The sequence below is a fragment of the Cervus elaphus genome, chromosome 23, assembly GCF_910594005.1.
Source record: "Cervus elaphus chromosome 23, mCerEla1.1, whole genome shotgun sequence".
Lineage (NCBI taxonomy): Eukaryota > Metazoa > Chordata > Mammalia > Artiodactyla > Cervidae > Cervus > Cervus elaphus.
In genome coordinates this window covers 47,848,063-47,868,348 of record NC_057837.1, presented here as the reverse complement: position 1 = coordinate 47,868,348, position 20,286 = coordinate 47,848,063, and positions in this window count along the sequence as shown.

The following is a 20,286-nucleotide window of genomic DNA, read 5'->3' as shown; positions in this document are numbered from 1 at the left end:
GAACTTATACTCCAATTCTTTCAAAGATTTTATTTTCTACACTTTAAAATTTTAAATTGGAAATTCCCTGGTGGTTCAGTGGTTAGGACTCAGTGCTTTCACTATGATCCTACAAGTTGCATGGCATGGCCAAAAGCAAACAAACAACAATAACAACAACAACAACAAAAACAAACTTTTAAATAAGATTTTGTTTTCCAAGATGTTTATATAAAACAAGGGATGGCAGCCAAGTGTGGAATCTGATATTATGGCTAGGATGTTGGGAATCAGAAAACTTGAGTTCTAATTCCAATCTAACAAACTTCTGTGTTGAATTGGGGAAAAAAAAAATTTAAATACTGCATACTTCTCCAAAGCATGCAGAATATGGCTTCCTTACTTTTATCTTCATTATGTTAATCACTTTTATATTCCTCTCTCCTACTGGATTGTCAGATTCTTAATGGTATACCTCATGTTTTACTGATTTCTGTGTCTCCATGGTGTCCATCACTTCAGAGCACATAGCAGATGCTCAATCAATGTTGAATAATTTAATTAATAAAATGTAACATAGGATGGCATGATTATTAATAGCACTGTGACAATAATGCAGGACTAAAGATAGTTGAGGAAGAATCAAGGAAATTTCCATTGTAATTTAATCAGAAGCAAAATATAAGCAGAATTGCCCCCAATATGATACGCTGTTGGAAAGAGATTTGAACAAGCAGAGCTGATGTCTGGTCAAACCATGGGTATGTGTTCAAAAAATACATTAGAGGAAGCTGAAACAGAAAGTTGAGGAAGACAGAGGCATATGAAATTGACAGAATATCAATGTAGGTGAGAATCTCCAAGAGAGCAGTGAGTATGGACAATGTAGAATTAGCTTCAGTTATATATATAACAGAAAGTTTACTTAGAATATTTTTCTTCATGCAAATGAAGTCCAGAGGCACTGGTACAGTGCTGACATACTGGCTTTATGATTGCCTGGGACCAAAATTCCTTCTATCTTACTGCTTTGCCATCTAAACATATAGGCTTCCCCCTCACTTTCCAAAATAGTTCTTGGGTACAAGCCATTTTCTCTGCATCCCAGCCAGGGAGAAACAGGAAGAGAGAAAGATAGCAATGCTGAATCCTTTAAGGACACTTGTGTGCATGTGTGCTAAGCCACCATGTATTCCATTAGTCATATAGCCACATCCAGTTGCAAAGGAAGCTTGGAAATGTAATCTTGGAAATCCACATGCTCAGTTTAAAAGTTAGGGAAAAGACATAAAAGGGTCAAAAAATAGTCTCTGTCCCAGCATGTAATCAGAGGAACTAAAAGAGGAGATTGTATTGCAGGGAATGAAATCATGAGAAACTTCATGGATTGAACAAATGTTTGCAATTCTGTTCCCTACACACTGACTGCCAAGTGCTATAGAGCTGCACAAGTAGTGGCCAAATGAGTGATCATGGAGACTTACATGGGTCTCAGCATCCCAGTTAATCCCACACTGAAGCCTGATCAACACCCTCCTTCACTCTAATAGAAGCTATTCCAGACCTTCACCAATCTTTTAACTGTTCTCCCACCTCTCTGACCTTTGTCAACCCAGAAGAAATGAACATTGGGTACATCAGTTTTCCATCCCCATATCTATAGCCTTATCTCTATCATTCACCCCCAAAACACTTATCCTCTAGGTTTCTTGTTTGTTTTCTTTCTTTCTTTATTGTATCGTGCCCTTTCTTCTCGTGAAGATAATTCCTACCCCTCAGGAACCTCTCTCTATATTGCAAAGATCTTGAGATGGAGAGGTTATCCTGGATTATCTTGGTGGAACCAATGTAATCACAAGTTCCTTATAAGGGGGAGGTAGGAGAGTCAGAGAAGGAGACAGAAACAGAGGTGAGAGAGAGACAGAGACAGGGAGAGAGAGTTGAAGGTGCTACTCTGCTGGCTTTGGAGATGGAAGAAGGTGTTACAAACCAAAAAATGCAGGCAGCTCCTTGAAGCTGAAAAAGGCAAAGAAAGAGATTCTTTCCTAGAGCTTCCAGAAGGAATTCTGTCCTGCTGACCCATTTTAGAATTTGACATCCAAAACTGAAAGGTGCTAAGTTTTTTAAACCACTAAATTTGTGGTGATTTGTTAAACAGCAGTTGATGCAAACCACTGTGGTTGCTTGTTTCAGAAACTAAACAAGACTTTTGGTAAAAGCAATTGGGGAAAAATTCTTTCTACAAATATTTACAGATTGAGATTGGGTCAACATGACAGGAGTTTAAATGAAGCCCTGGACAGTGACTTCTGGCAGCAATACATGAAGATACGGAGAAGAACAATCTGAGATTACTGTTGGAAAACCAACTTTCCTTCTGCTTAGGTCACAGCCACTCACATTGAGTTTAACATAAATACACCACATTTGCATGTGAACTGGTTAAGCTTGTTGTGACGGGCCTGGACTGCATTTATGTAAATCAAAATAAGCTTTAAATTTGTCCAGGAGTTTATTGACATTTCTGACCCTAGGTGTATGATGAATACCAAGTTTCAATAGACTATTCAAATCTCCTGAATAATACTGTGAAAATGGGCATGCCTAAATGCTGTAATTCCCTGCAACTAAAAAATTGCATAATTTACTTTTTCATAATCTGTGTTGGGGTATATGAATAACAAGATTCTATTGAGAAATGTCTGAATCACATCTTTCATTTGCTCTTCAGATTAATTTGCCATCCTGCTCCACCCTGCTTTAAGCCCTGGGAGGCTGGCCTAACATAGACTGATTTCACAGGCACCCTGGACTTCCTTGCCTTCTGGCTTGGGAGTTGCAAATGAAGCTTATGGCCAAAGGAAGTAAGAAAGGTGAAGAGCTGTTCTTCCAGTTTCCTCCCAAATCATCTAGTTCTTATTTACAACAGATTTTTAGTTCTTGATTCAGAGTCTGCTTCTGGGGAAATCCAACCTAAGACGGCATGGTATCAGGGAACTGTCCTCATCTTCAGGGTGGGCCCCGATAATTGTGCTTGTACTACTCATAGCTAGCTGGACCCAAGCTGCACCCATCAGATTCTCTTTCCTGTTAAACTGGTATTGGAGAAGAGAGGATGTTGGTCAGTGTCTACAGGAGACTGGGGTGCCTGCATGTGAACTCAGGAGTTTTGCAAAGTCATAGTTTACCAAGTGGATAGAAGAAGCAGAGAAAGGCAGAGTGTAGGGTGGCGTGGGAGGCCAGGAGAGACACAGAGAAGAAAATGCACCTGAGAATCTAAGAGAGATGCTCTCTGTTCCAGGCTCCTTCCCTTCCTAAAGTCTTCCTTTATCCACATCCAGCTCCTGATTGGTAAATTGTGCTGATATAGGTGTAATATGGGTATAAATTCCACTTTGTGTCTTAAGTTAGCTCAATAACTTCTCTTTTTTTCCCTTCTTCTTTTGGCTGTATTGCGCAGCATGCAGGATCTTAATTCCCCAACCAGGGATTGAACCCATATCCCCTGCCTGAATTGCTAGCACAGAGTTTTAACCATTGGACTGCCAGGGAAGTCCCTAGCTCAAGTAACTTCTATACATACTCATACATACTCAAGTAACTGCTATACTTCTATACATACTACAAAGAGTCAGTTAATCCAGAAATCTGTATAAAATTAAACCCACACTCTCAGTGAACCAGAAAGTTCTGCTCCACTACACAGCCTGTTAGAATTTTCTGAAAGCACAATGATTGTTAATCTCCCCACAGGTGAATGAACAAGTCTTCAGCTACCCTCTGGCATTCACAAAACCTGACCTGAAGGCCTGGCTGTTACATAGAGCAAGATGTTTGTGGTCCAAGACAACCTAGAATGGAACAATTTATTCCCTAATTACTCTCACTGGAGCAGCACCAAACTGCCCCAGATTTAGTGATATGTGGCAGGAGGAGGAAGTTGGAAGAGGTCAAACAAGCATAAGCAGGAACAGACTGACACCAATTCTGCAAGTCCCCAGCTTCCACCTGCTGCCTGCCAGGGTTCTGAATCCTCAGCCTCTCTATCTGTACTACTGGGCTACCTGTGTTTGGACGTCACAGGTGTTCTTTTGAGGGAGCAGCAGTACTCTGTTCAGAATGTATCCTCTTTCTAGCAGCCTATCATAGTTCATAAAAGTCTCCTTATTGACTTGTGCTTTGGTTAAGGTATTATTTCCAGGATATCACTGCTAAAGTATGGATATTCTGTAAAAGTACAGAAAAAAGACTGAAAATATAGTCATAACTGATTGCGCTCTGCCATTCTGGGTAGACCATGGAGCAGCTCAGTGATCCCAGGCTTTGTAACCAAGATCCTCACTGCCGCTCCATCCCCCATCCACACAGATCTGTCCCACTGAGGTCCTGCCACCTCTCGGGAAATCTTGCCTGGACGGGGCCTAGCTCTATCTCCTCTTCTTCTCCCAATGAGAAAATGGAGTTGAATGTGGTCAGAGTGGGGAAATCCAACCTCATCCTTCACCTTATCCTGGAAAAAGAAAACCTCTTTTGGGAATTCCCCGGTGGTCCAATGGTTAAGACCCTACACTTCCACTGCAGGGTGCATAGGCTTAATCCTGGTGGGAGAACTAAGATACCATATGCTGTGCAGTGCAACCAAAACAAAACAGAAATAAACAACAACAACAACAAAAACCTCTTTCTCTTCCCTCTCTGGGACAATTGATATAATGCCCCAGTGGACCACCTCTTCTAAACTGGAGCTGGAGACTGGGGAATATCTTCAACCCCTATGTTCCTGGTCAAAGGAACCTAGAAGTGCGTCGCTGCTGTTCAGGTAGGGAGGCAGCAGGAAGATTTCTTTTCATACTTTTTGGTGATCGGGAAAAGGATTGCACAAAAGAAAAAAGCATTAAAGGGTTTTAATTAGATTCATTCATTTGTAGAACAAGGATCTGTTAAGTGCCTACTCTTGGCATTGGGTATACAAGAAACAGGCTCCTGCTTTTGTGAAACTTAGATACTAAAGGAGATGGATATTGATCAAACAGTCACTCCAAGGTAGTGTTTCCAACTGTAGGCAATGTTGCCTTCCAGCAGACACCTGGGAATGTCTGGAGACATTTTTGTCACAACTGGAGGAGCTGCTACTGGCATCCAGTGACTAGAGGCTAGGAATGCTGTTGAACATCCTTTAATACCCGGAGCAACCTCTCCATAGTACAGAATTGTCTGGCTCAAAACATGAGTTGAAGCAATGATGAGAAACCCTGTACTAAGGCAGTTGTTTTCAAAGTGTGGTCCCTGACAGGCAGCATCAGCATTATGTGAAAACTCTGTTAGAAATGCAAATTCTTAAAGAAAGAAAGAAAAGAAAGTGCAGTCACTCAGTCATGTCTGACTCTTTGCAACCTCATGGACTGTAGCCTATAGCGCTCCTCCATCCATGGGATTTTCCAGGCAAGAGTGCTGGAGTGGGTTGCCGGCCTTACCCTCAACTACTGAATCAGAAATTCTGGGGTAGAAGCCAGCATTATGTTCTTTAAGGAGCCCTTCCAAGGAGTCCGATACACACTGTTTGAGAAACACTGAATTAAGGAATGAGAAAATCTATCATCACAAAATGAGGCAAATTTTGTGATAGAAATAGGAAAAGGAAAAGAACTCTGGACCAGTACAACTCAAAAAGTGGTTTACCCACTACTGGCAGCATTAGCATCATCAGAGAGCTTATTAGAAACACAAAGCCTTAGGCCTCAGCCTAGACCCACTGAATCATGGGGAGATATGTAGGGGCTAAATAAAGAAAATCACTGGAGGCCATTCTAAGTAACTAAGACTTTACATGAGGGAAATTGGGGATCTCTGAAAAATTCAAGTTCAGGCAATAAACACAAATATGTTGGAGAAAAAAGATTAGAGGTGGGGAAGCCAGTTGGGTGGTTAATGTGGTGGCTCCATGGCCATGTGAACCAAGGCAGAGGCAGCCGGGATAGAAGGAAGTACATGAGAGAAAGCCTCAGGAGGCAGAGTGCAGAGGATGTGATGGCTGATTGGGCTAGGGCATGGCAGTGTGTCAGGAATTCTTTTGATTGCAAGTAATAAAAATTCTCAAGATAGAATGGCTTTACAAAAGGAGAGTTTATTCTTCTTTTATAACAAGTCTACACTGAAGCCACTGCTACCTTTGGTTTAGTGATTTAACAACACCAAGGTTGGAGTCCCTGTGATTCTCTTGGTCTTTCCTTAATACGTGTTACCTCATGGTCACAAGATGGTTGCTGCCTCTCCAGATATCTTGTCTGTATTCAAGGACAGAAGGAGGAAATAAGAAAGACAGAGTTTATTCCTTTTAACAAAAAAGTAAAAGTTTTTGCTAAACCACTTGCAGATTTCTATGTATTAGGGTGTTAGAAAGTGTTTATCATCAACATCTTCATAGCAGAGAAAGTTTGGGGGAATTGCTATTAAGCTCTGCAACCTATAGTATCTATAAGGGAGAAAGTGAGGTAGAAGACAGTGGGCTTCTGGGCCAGACACCTGGTGGTCGTCAAGTGGAGTAAAACTGAGCCTTGTTCTCACCCAGTGACTCCAAGGACAAAGCTAGTGGCAAAAGCTGAGCCCTGCTAAAGCTAAGATATAAGGTGCCCACTCCTGAGGTCAAAGAAGACTTTCCTGTCTGCACAGGCACAGGAAGGCTTCTTGGCAGTGAAAAATGAAGGGGGCTCCCACCACATAATAAGTATGGACTTGTACCCATAGGTCACTACAGTGAGATCCATCTTAGCAAAAAGTTACGCACGCATCTTAGGGAGGATCCATGGACCAGTCAGGTGTGAAGAAAGAAACAATTGGCCAAGGGTAAACAAAAACCCGGAAGGACTGTCCTGTGTAAGTGATTTACATCACCTCTGTATTGTACTCTTCCCCACCCAGGAGGCCCGGACTCCTCTCAGGCTGTGTGTCTTTGCCTAATGTCTGACTTACGGCACTCTTCCTCACCATACCCTTTCTCTCTGTGTATGTATCTCTGACCTGCTTCTGAGTTGAATAAACTGTTTTCCTGTGTGCTCTCCCATACCCTGTGCTGTCTCTAATAATAAACTTTGTACCTGTTTTTACAGCTTTAACCTCCTTGAAACATTCTTGCTTTCAAACAGGGGCAAGAGCCAGGGCCACTTTGCTTCTAGCCTCTAGGCCCTGGTGGTCTAGTGGCTAGGACTCTTGGTTTTCATCCAGGTTATCCAGGTTTAATTCCTGGGTAAGGAACTAAGATCTCTCTTCAGAAAGATCTCCCCACTCACTGCTCTCCCTCTGTGATCAAAAGGATTAAACTAGAATAACTCTGGCTTGAGTGAACGGAGGGACACTGGCACCATTCCCTAGCCTAAGCAAGACATGAGAAGGAACAAATTTGGAATGAGAAGAAGCAACTCTGCAGATTTCCTTTGCCAGGTAAGAATACATATTCAGAGGTCTCAGGGATAAAGAGATAGATATCTTTGAGGGTCATAACTCCACCTACCACATTGTTATTTATCAAGGAAATAACTTTGATATTACAATTTATAAACATTCCAAACTAATTAAGGAGGAAGGGACTTCCTTGGTGGTCCAGTGGTTAAGAGTCCTCCTGCCAATTCAGGGGACATGTGTTTGATCACTGGTCTGGGAGGATTTTACATAACTTGGAGCAACTAAGCCTGTGTGCCACAACTACTGAGCCCACACTCTAGAGCCCATGGGCTGCAACAACTGAACCTGAATGAATGCTACAACTACTGAAGCCTGCACCCCCTAGAGCCTGTGTACCACAACTGGAGAGTAGTCCCTGCTCACTGCAATTAGAGAAAGCCTGCATGCAGCAACAAAGATCCAGCATGGCAAAAATAAATAAATAAACAAACAAATTTTAAAAAGAGAAAAAAAAGAGCTCTATCACTATAAATTTTCTAGTCACTGTAGGAATCCCTTTGGTGTTTGCATCTACCAGCTAAAATTTACAGAGAAGGTAGTGGGCTGAGAAAGCACTGCCTCCCAGCAACTCACCAGAAGTGCTTCTCCTTTTGGAGTTGAGAATGAATCTGGAATAGAGTTGGTGCCAGAGAAAGTAGGAGAAGAAAGTGGAGCAAGAGAAATTGGGGCAGAAAACACTCTTTCAGCCAGATGCGGAGAACACTTGCATTGAGCCTCTAAACAGGTAGAAAATTTGGCTCTGGAAGTGAAAAAAGGATGTTAAGCATTCAGTTCAGTTCAGTTGGTTAGTTGTGTCTGACTCTTTGTGACCCCATCGACTGCAGCATGCAAGGCCTCCCTGTCCATCACCAACTCCCGGAGCCTACTCAAACCCATGTCCATTACGTCGGTGATGCCATCCAAACACCTCATCCTCTGTCGTCCCCTTCTCCTCCTGCCTTCAATCTTTCCCAGCATCAGGATTTTTTCCAATGAGTCGGTTTTTCCCATCAGGTGGCCAAAGTATTGGAGTTTCAGCTTCAGCATCAGTCCTTCCAATGAAGAGGCATTAGTGCTGCATTTAACCCAAGGATTCATTTGTTAGTGTGGGATTGATTCTCCAGAGATACTTCCTGCTTCAGTGATTTTTGGCTTTGCCAAATTTTGTTTATCCGAAGCTTCTCCCTGAGTCTGCTGTTGATCTGATCAAGTTTCCCATCCCACTCATTCTAATTCCTCTGTTTAGATTTAATATAGTCCCAGGTTTGAAAGAGGACTTATTAATTATTATCAAAGTTTGTGTGCTGTGCTTAGTCACTCAGTCATGTCCGACTGTGACCCCATGGACTATAGCCTACCAGGGGGATTCTCCAGGCAAGAATACTGGAGTGCGTTGCCATGCCCTCCTCCAAGGGATCTTCCCAGCCCAGAGATAGAATCCAGGTCTCATGCATTGCAGAATTCTTTATCGTCTGAGCCACCAGGGTACTTACCAGTCATTCTCCCTTTTTCTACCTTGGCTCTTTGCAAATAAAAGGTTATATTTTTCCCTTCACCAGTCTACAGGAGAAAAGATATTAATTATTTTAGTTTAAGCAAATAGTCAAAGGCCAGAGATATTTTCAGTCTCTATGCTACCATACAAGAAAACTTAGAATGTATTTTATGCCCTATATGGCACCTTGTATTTTCCAAAGATGGTCACAATTAATAGCTCCCTTCTCTCTGGTTCTTACAAGGCAACTGATACTCCTCCCCTTAAGAAGTGCAGCCTGTCTTCCCTGCCCTTCAATCTTAGTGAGCATGTGACTGTGGTAGAATTGATGCTATGTGTGGCATTTAAGGCTAGATCATGAAAGATAGCCCAGCTCTGCCCAGATTCTCTTGGGATACACATGCGTAGAAGCCAGCCTCCTTGCTGTGAGGAAGCCCAGAGCCATGGACAGACCACATGTTGGTGTCCCAGCCCCAGTCCAGGCCAACTGAGGTCTCAGCCAACAAGCACTGCCAGATATGTGAGTAAGCAAACTTCCAGATAACGTTAGGTTCAAACTAAGTCACTCCCTGACGTCTGAATCTTCCCAGATGAGGCCCTAAGCATTACGGAGCAGAGACAAGATATCCTTCTGGGCACTTTCTGAATTCCTGATCCCTGGGATCCACAATTATAATAAAATGGTGGTTATTTTCTGCTATTAAGCTTGGAGCAGTCAGTGTTGCAGTGATAGTTATTGGAACACTCAGGTTAGACACAAATGTAGAAAGATACATTCTTGCCAGCAAACACAAACACAATAATCTTAACAAGATGCCCGAATCTTACCATTTTTCCAACAGTTTATTTCTTAAAAATAACAAATGTCTCAACTTCATTAATCTAATCCAGGCTGGCCTTTCCTTCTTCCTCCAATGCAATTCATCTTTTCCAAGAAATTGATGTGGCTGGAGCTCAATGCTGTAGAGATTTCATGAAGTCTCATAGAACCCAGAAACAAATCTTATTTAAAAGAATACACTTAGTTTTTTTCTTAAAAATTATTTTTGTAAAATGTGGTTAATGAGGCAACAAAGCATGAAAGAAACTCCTTTTGGAGGGGGAGGTTTGAAGGGGAGAGGGAAGGAACAAGATGATAAATGCTGAGAGTGAGGTTTCAAATGATAGTAACTATTCAGTAGAAAAAGATAATCCTTATTATTCCTTTTCTGAGCTTTCCCCATCCTTAGAACGCTGGTGATTACAGATCTGTTGAAACAGAGTCCCTTTCTGAAATAATTTTTGGATCCATTTTGCTAGGTTAAATCTCCCTTCCACTGTCCACCCTTGAAAAATATCCGTAGACTCTGAGTTCAGCGAGTAATTGTTTCCTGATAAAGTGTTTTGTGGGCTTCCCTGGTGGCACATTGGTAAAGAATCCACCAGCCCATGCAGGAGACTTGGATTCATCCCTGGGTGGGGAAGATTCCCTAGAGTAGAAAATGGTTTGTGAGGTTAGTTATAGGGAGGAAGCCCTTCGTTCTTTCATTCAACAAATATTTGTGTTGACTCTGTCCCTGGGAGGGATGATGAGGGGAGATGGTGGCTGAGATGGACATTTAGGGTGAGGCAGATGGATGATTTGATCAACCTTAAACAAAGGGTGTAATTTAATTAAGTGTTTCAATGCTGATGCTAAGGAATTTGCTTATTTCTTAGAATCATTTAAACTTACTTTGTGTTCTTTGAAATTCTTTTAAAGAGTGTGAAGTAGAGAATTGGCTTACTTAATAACGTCTCTTGAATAATTATATTAGATACTTTTTAATGACATTATTTTTAATGTCAACTACTTATTCTTTTGAATGTGACTGCTTTTTTGATGGATAGCTTGAGAAAGCAAAGGCTGGCTTTTGTGTGTGGATTGATGGATACAGACTGTGATTTCGTAACAGTTTTTTAATGCTTGACTTCACTCAAAAATTCAGCTTATGAACAGAAGAGATTGAGACACTGGATGATGGAAATCTTTGATATTTCCTAAACCACAATACTGACATTGCCACTTCTTGCCTGCAGCCTTACACCGCAGAGAGCTATCTGCAAACATGCAGAGTGCTGGTTCACCACACTTCTCTCCCTGAGCTGCTGGTGCTGCTGCTATTTCAGCAAGACAAAGGTGATGGATGGTCTTTTTGATGATGCCCGGGGACACCAAAAATTGTCCTCATGACACACCAGAGTTTCTAAGAAAGCTCCAGATTGTGTCTCATTGCTTCTATCCCAAGCAGTGGTCAGAATTACAGGAATATTGACTGATTTAGTCCACATAACAATTATTAAGGTTAAATTAAATTATTACATCTCATTTAGAGATAAGGAAGCTGAAGCACAGATAGGTTAAGTAACTTGTCCGAGATCGCAGTGAATGGAAAAGTCAGGATTTGAACCCTAAACTCTGGCTCCAGAGTCCAAGCTCTTAGTCATTACACAATGATGCTATTAAGAGTTCATGTCCTTCTTTATTTAAAAACAAAAGCATACCCCTAAACAAAAATTCTAAGAGGCCAAATAGCTGATGCATTTGGTCTTTCTTCTAGATTCATCCATCCAGTAAGTGATAGGAACAACACTTCTAACCTTTTGCAGTTATTTTTACACAAAGAACATTTTAAAACATACTGTTTGGAGAGTCTATTTTTGGAAAGGATACATTTATGACTAGCAGATAGCAGGATCTGATTTGCACAACATTTTCCAGTGAAACAGTCAGTTTTCAGAAGCTGCCAGGGCTTCTAAAACAAAACCTGGGACAATGTTCATAATGGAAATGTGCAGAGGCCAGGAAATGGCTAACCAACTTCTCACGATCATCTGAGGCAAACTGCGAGGACTCAACCAGTCATTTACACATATGCTCTCATTCCATCATAGCTCTATAACTTTTATACCCCCAACTTAGTGGTTGTACATTTATTGCTAAGGCCAACTGGAAGTTTCAAAATAATTATAGAGAATTCAGTTTATTTATATTATCAACATTAGGTGCCTTGTCTGTGGCATTCCCCTTGAAAATCTCCACCATCACCTCACTCCCCCAACCCCCACCCCCACCAACATACACACACACTCTCTCTCTCTCTCTCACACACACAATGATTTATTGAGAAAAAAATAGTCTTGATGTGCTGTAACTTTTCCCATCAAGAGATGGAGTTTTTTTGTGACTTGATTCTGGACCTAGCTATTTAACTTTCTTTGTCCAATGTTACATGGCAAATAGGATGCAAACAGAGGCTCGAAAAGTACATTGCAGTGGGGCTTATCTCTGGTGCTGGAAGCCTTTTCTGCCATCCAGTAAACAAGCCCAGGCTACCTTGCTGGATGATGAATAACATATGGCAAATCATCCAGTCACCCCAGCTGATACCAAAACAAGTACCAGACATGTGAGTGAACTGCCTTCCCCTGCTCCTCCTTCCACCCACAAACCAATCAGCCTACCAACCAGCAGACAATTGAGTGAGGCCACCCTAGACCATCCAAGCTCGACTTAGCAGGCCCAAGAAGACAAAATGTTCATTTGATTAGCAGAACTGTAAGCAAATAAAATGGTTGCTGTTTGGGAATGATTTATAAAATAGCAAAAGTTAACTGATAGCCATGTGAATCTTTATTGATTCACATGGCTATTTGGGAACCTGCTTTTCCTTAGAAGAGGGAATTAGACTCTACTTTTTGATGATGAGTAGCAAAGGAATTGCAGCCATTTTAACCCATTATGATAACTTTCTGATTTTAGCAGATGTTATTTAAATTACAGCTTCAAGTTGTATGGTATTTGGAGATTCAAGGTAAAGAAAACCTAAATTTAAAGAACATTAATGACCAATAAAAATTCCCCCTCAGCCTCATATTTCCATGATCTATGGATTTTATTCTAAACTGGCACCAGTTTGAAAAGGTCTTTAACAGATCTTCTGTTAGCTATAACTTTCCCCTCAAAGTGCATTGTTCATGTACTTGTATGTCTAAGATTGGACTCCTTCACTAGTCTAGGAAATTTGAGAAAGAAAATGCCGTGTCCCACTGCCACACACTGTCTCCCTGTAACCTGATAAATGTTCCTTAAATGTTTCTTGAATGGATGAATGCATTGATTCTAAATCAAAGGTGATTTTTCCCCAAGGAGGACAATGGGAAGGTCTGGAGACATCTTTGGTTTTCACAACTAGATGGGGTGTGACTGTTGGCATCTTGCGGTTAGAGGCCAGGGGTGCTGATAAACATCCTACAATGCACAGGCCAGCTCCCCACAACAAATAATCATCTGACTCAAAATATCAGTACCGCTGAGTTTAAGAAACCCTGGATGAACAAATAACAATGAATGAATAGGATATGAAACTGACTGTTGTCATAGCCTAGTCTATTTGGAATCTACCCAATCCATAGATTCCCAGTCTTGTTTGCATTATCCCAGCTGATTACCCCTAGTTTCTAGCTGATAACATTGCTGCCACAATGAGAGAAGAGCTGATACTAGAAGCCTTTACTGGCCGGCCACCTTCTTCAGGGGTCCTCACTGCCCTCATTCTGCTCCAGCCTCAGAGTGTTACTCTAAATTGGATGTGGTCACTCACCTAGAGCCTGACATCCTGGAGTCTGAAGTCAAGTGGGTCTTAGGAAGCATTACTACAAACAAGGCTAGTGGAGGTGATGGAATTCCAGCTGACTATTTAAATCCTAAAAGATGATGCTGTTCAAGTGCTGCACTCAAAATGCCAGCAGATTTGGAAAACTCAGCAGTGGCCACAGGACTGCAAAAGGTCAGTTTTCATTACAATCCCAAAGAAGGGCAGTGCCAAAGAATGTACAAAATACCGTACAGTTTTGTTCATTTCGCATGCTAGTAAGCTTATGCTCAAAATCCTTCAATCTAGGCTTTAGTAGTATGTGTACTAAGAAATTCCAGATGTATAAACTGTGTTTAGAAAAGGCAGAGGAACCAGAGATCAAATTGCCAACTTTCATTAGATCATAGAGAAAGCAAGGGAATTCGAAAAACATCTACTTCTGCTTCATTGACTACACTAAAGCCTTTAACTGTGTGGATCACAGTGAACTGGAAAATGCTTAAAGAAATGGGAATACCAGACCACCTTACCTGCCTCCTGAAAAACCTGTATTCAGGTCAAGAAGCAATAGTTAGACCCTTACATGGAACAACAGGTTGGTTCAAAATTGGGAAAGGACTACAAAGTTGTATGTACAATGTATTGTCACCCTGTTTGTTTAACTTATATGCAGAGTACAACATGAAAATGCCAGGCTGGATGAACCCCAAGCTGAAATTAAGATTGCCAGGAGAAATATCAACAATCTCAGATATACAGGTGATATCACTCTAGTGGCAGGATGTGAAGAGGAACTAAGGAGCCTCTTGATGAGGGTGAAAGAGGAGAGTGAAAAAGCTGGCTTAAAACTCAACATTCAGGGGCTTCCCTGGTGGCTCAGTGGTAAAGAATCTGCCTGCCAATGAAGGAGATACAGGTTCGATCCCTGATCTGGGAAGATTCCATGTGTCGTGGGGCAACTCAGTGTGTTTGCCACAATGACTGAGCCCACGTGCTCTAGAGCCTATGCTCCTCAAGAAGACAAGCTACTGCCATGAAAAGCCCATGCACTGCAACTAGAGAAAAGCCCACACAGCAAGGAAGACCCACCATAGCCAAAAACAAATAAATACAACTGTAAAAAAAAATAAAGTGCAGTATGATTAAAGAAAAAGAATTAGCCATCTCTGGATTAGAAAGTCTTTAAAAAAACAACAACAATAACAAAAACTCAACATTAAAAAAACTAAGATCATGGCATCTTATCCCATTACTTCATGGCAAATAGATGGGGAAGAAGTGGAAACAGTGACAGATTTCATTTTCTTGGACTCCAAAGTTATTGCTGATGTTGACTGAAGCCATGAAATTAAAGACGCTTGCTCCTTGGAAGAAAAGCTATGACTAACCTAAATGGTATATTAAAAAGCAGAGACATCATTTTGCCAACAAAGTTCTGTCTAATCAAAGCTGTGGTTTTTCTAGTAGTAATGTATGGATGTGAGAGTTGGACCATAAATAAGGCTGAGTGCCAAAGAATTGAAGCCTTAAAATTCTGGTGCTGGAGAAGACTCATGAGAATCCCTTGGACTGCAAGGAGATCAAACCAGTCAATCCTAAAGAAAATCAGTCCTGAATTTTCATTGGAAGAACTGATGATGAAGCTGAAGCTTCAATACTTTGGTTACCTGATGCAAACAGCTGACTCACTGGGAAAGACCCTGTTGCTAGGAATGATTGAGGGCAGGAAGAGAAGGGTGCAACAGAGGATGAGATGGTTGGATGGCATCACCGACTCAATGGACATGAATTTGAGCAAACTCTGAGAGATGTGAAGGACAGGGAAGCCTGGCATGCTGCAGTCCATAGGGTCACAAAGAGTCAGGCATGATTGAGCGACTGAACAACAACAAGGACACATACCTTATATTTGCTCCTCCAGGTCCAGTCTCAACCCTTCTCCATTCTGCTCTATGCCCTAGAAGGTGGGCCTTTTTGGACTGCTTCAGTGAGCCCTTTCCCTCTGGCTTCACTTTAGATTCAGCCAACAAGGGAAGTAACAGAAGGTGAGTAAGACTGAAGAACTTATCTTCCTGGATTCCTCCCTGGGGGTTGCTGTAGATGGGCTGCATCCTTCTGCCGAAAGCCAGAGCTTCTCATGGAGTCTGCTGCTCTCTAACTGACTGTAATGTGCCTGTTGACCCTTCAGGCCTAAGGCTGTGAGTGCCTCCTCACTCTTGCTAGCCTCTCTACACTGCACATCCATTTTTACTTCCCTTGACCTGCCCACATCTTTGTAATCATTTGCGAAATTTTCCTCAGTTACCCATTTCCTTCTGGGAAGTACACTGGGGATTGCAAGACCGCCAGATGCTTTACTTCAAAGAAGACTTTCCATCCACAGAGAACTGCTACCCTTTTCACTTGTTGGTTTTGATCACCTTGGATACCAGGAAGTGCCAAAACTGAGCCAACTGCTTCATGCTCCTTTAATAATGCATAGTCTTTGGTGTTTCTCCACCTTGAGTTGAATCTCGAGGTCAGTCCCCCTTTCTTTCCTTACTACACACCATTGCATCTCAGCACTTCAGGTCACAGGACTAAATAAAACCAGATCCTTCCCTTTATCCAAGTGCATTATGCTACTGACCCTGGTGAACACCAGGGACCTGTTCCCTGCTGACTTGTGTTGGCCCTGAATGACCCGTGTTTTCCTCACCGTTTGCCCAGGTCTGAACTCTTAGCACCTGCCTGCTGGCACAAAAGTTGCTGCAGCTTTGCCAGGGATGATTATCTCTGCCTGCTCCCTTGCCTCTCTCTGCAGTTTATACATATGATGTAATATTTGTTATAGTTCCTTTCAAATATGTGGTCCTTATAGATTCCCAATATTATCAGATGCTTTCTCTGGCATCTTAATAAATTATTCAGAGTAATCTCAGAAAGAAAAGAAGAAAAGAACTAATTTCTATAGCTACATGTCATATCTTGCTTTATCAATTATTATTACTACATAAAAAAGTATCTCAACATTTAGCAGTTTAAAACAACCATTCTATTCTGTTTCACAGATTCTATGGGTTGGGATTTCAGGTGGAGCGGGAGTGATTTGTCTCCGCTCTGTGATGTCTGGGGTCTCAGCTGGGAAGACTTGAAGGCCAGTGATGATGCTGTACTTGACAACTCCTGAAATCATCTGGGGTTCCAGTCACTCACCTGTCTGACTTTTGGGTCAGAATAATGAAAGATTGGAATTGCCAACTTGAGGGCTTACATGTGGCCTCATTATGTGCTACACGTGATAGCCTCAGCATCCTCAGGCTTCCCACATGCTAGCCCAGGGCTCTAGGAGTGAATGTTCCAGTGAATAAGACAGAAACTGCATGACCTTTTGTGAACCAGCCTCAGAAGCCAGATCATATCACTGTTGTTTGCTGTTGGTTGAAGCTATCACAAACCCACCTAGATTCACAGGGGGAGGAATTAGACTGTGCTTCTTGATGAAAGGAGACTTCCCTGGTGGCTCAGACAGTGAAGAACCTACCTGCAATGCAGGAGGTGCAAGAGACCCAGGTTCAATCCCTGGATTGGGAAGATCTCATGGATGAGGAAATGGCAACCCACTCCAGTATTTTTGCCGGGATGATTCAACAGACAGGGGAGCCTGTCGGGGTACAGTCCACGAGGAAGCAGAGAGTTGGACATGACTGAGCAACTAACACTTTCAGTTTCTTAATAAGGAAGTAGTGATGTCATGTTGTAGAAAAATAAATGAGATAGAAGATATTGTCCAGCTGTCTTTGGAAAGAGCAGTCTATTCCAAAGACCTTCAAAGTAATTGTTCTTTTATCTCAACAACTCTGAGAGATAAGTGATGGTTCTCTCATTTTGCAGATGAGGAAACAGAAGCAAATTGGAGAGGAACTTGCCTAAAGGAAGGTGGCAGACAGGAATTGATGCTGATTATTGAATTATGAAGCATTTTTTTTTTAATATACCAAGATTACACACACACACACACACACCCCTATATCATGGATATGGGTTTAAACTAGGATAGTTCATATAAAGCAAAAACTTGTATATAATATTAAAATCACATATATTTTTGAGATTTTTCCCCCTTTAAGTATAGTGTTAAAGATCTGGATTTCTATGTTTTCCCTGGCTTCCTATATAACATTATAGCAATTTGTATTTTCCAAAAATAGTCAGAACCAAATTGCCAGTCCCACATGCTCTTCTTGAACTTGCAACTCTGCTATCCAGTGGTAGATTCTATTTTCCTTCCTCTCGAATCTGGGGGCTTGTAACTCTTCCAATCAGTTGAGTACCGCAGAAGTTGTGCTGCTGTGTGGCTGCCAAAGCTAGGTCATGAAAAGCTGAGGCCTGCTCTATCTTTGTGGGATACTTACTCTGGGAAATCCAGCCACCACGCTACGAGAAGCCCAAACTGGCCCAATGCAGACCACATGCATTGTGCCAGTTTGAGGGTACTCCCACCCTATCTCTGGCAATCATCAATTTATTCTCTGTATCAGTTTTTTTTTGTTTTTTGTTTTTAACGATTCTACCTATAAGATCATACAGTATTTGTCTTTCTCTAACTCATTTCACTTAGCATAATGCCCTGAAGCTCCATATATGTTGCCACAAAAGTCAGGATTTTCTTCTTTTCATGGCTGATTAATATTTCATTGTGTGTGTGTGTATTTCTATAACTATTCATCCATCAATGGACTCGAGTTGTTTACATGTCTCAGCTATTGTAAATAATGCTGCATTGAACATGGGGTGCCAATATACTTTTGAGTCAGTGGTTTCATTCCCTTTGAATAACTATCCAAAAGTGTGATTACTGGATCATATGATGTAGTTCCAATTTCTAATTTTAATTTTAATATGTATTTATTTACTTATGGCGGGGGCAGTGTGGCAGCAGTAGGTCTTAGTCGCAGCACACAAAATCTTTGTTGTAGCATGCAGGCTCTCTACTTGTCGTAGTGCTCAGGCTTAGTTGCCCCCCAGCATATGGGATCTTAGTTCCCCAACCAGGGATCAAACCCATGTCCACTGCATTGACAGCATGGGGTCTTAACCACTGAACTGCCAGGGAAGTCCTCTAGTTTTTATATTTTGAGGAACCTCTACATTGTTTTTCATAGTGGCTAAATTAATTTACATTCCCACTAACAGTGCAAAAGTGTTCTCTTTTCTTCACATCCTCAAGAACACCTGTTATCTCTTGTCTTTTTGATAACAGCCACTCTAACAAGTGTGAATAATATCTCACTGTGGTTTTTATTTGCATTGCCCTGATGATTAGTGATGTTGAGCATGTTTTCATGTATGACTTTAGAAAAACCTCTATTCAGGTCTTCTGCCCATGTTTTAGTTGGGTTGTCTGCTTTTTTGTTATTGAATTGTATCAGTTCTTTATATATGTTGGATATTAACCTTTTATCAGATATATAATTTGCAAAATGAAAAGACTGCCATTTCATTTTGTTGATGGTTTCTTTTGTTGTGCAGAAGTTTTCTAGTTTCCCTAAAGCTTCTTCAGTGATTATCAGACAGAAATATCTAAACAGCAAAGTTGATGAACAGGATAGAAACCAATATCAGATTTAACCATCAAGTAATACTCAACTGCTTCTTATCCAAGAGGGCCAGGCACATACAAAGCATGAGAATTTTTCAAAAGTGATAGTGTAAATATAAACAGTTATCCATGGTTATAAGAGGTGAGAAGAATTTGAGACACTGAAACCTAAAGATAACAGTTTAGGGCAATTTGGGCTCAATTTGCCCAGGAACCCTCTGTGAAAGTGTGTAGAACATACCTCAAACACATCACTCTGAGGGATGGGGAAGCTTGAGGCCGGTATGTGTTGTTACAGACTGAATCTCTGTCTATAGAGATTCAAATAGCAGAGTTTACACAACATTTTAAAGCAATTATCCTCCAAAAAAAAAAAAAAAAAAGCTGAGTTGAAAAGCTCTAACTCTGGGTTTGGCTGTATTTGGAGATGGAGCCTTTAAGGAAATAATTAAGGTTAAATGAGGTCATAAACATGGGGATTACTAATCCTAGTAGGATTAGTGTCCTTATAAGAAAAGATACTAGAGCTCTTCCTCTCCCACTCCCTCTGCCCACACTTGCTGAGGAAAGCCTATGGAGGGACATGGTAAAAAGGCAGCCATCTGCAAATCAGAAAGGGAACCCTCATCAGGAACTGAATTGGCCAGAATCTTGATCTTGAACTTGTATCATCCAGAACTGCAAGAAAATTGATGCCTGTTTTTTAAGCCATACACTCTTTTGTTACTATTTTGTTATGACAGCCTGAGGAGACTAAGACCTGGGCTATCTTCCATTCTCAATGGCTGATGGTTGCCCTTGAAGGTGCTGCAGTTGGCTTGAGGTAGAAAGTTTCTCAGCACACACAGAACTTTCCACCTTGACAGCAAGTGAACTTAAAGGTGAACCATGGGTCTATGCCAAATCCAGATGTGTCTGCTATACCATTGTTTCCAATCTTTGACTTAAACAACACACTGCTGCACTGACTATTTTTGTACATATGCTATCTTACACGTGTTGAAGAATAAACTAGGACTATAAATTTGCTCGGGCTTCCTTCATAGCTCAGTTGGTAAAGAATCTACCTGCAGTGCAGAAGACCCAGGTTCAATCCCTGAGTCAGGAAGATCCCCTGGAGAAGGAAATGACAACTCACTCCAGAATTCTTGCCTGGAGAATCCCATGGACAGCAGAGC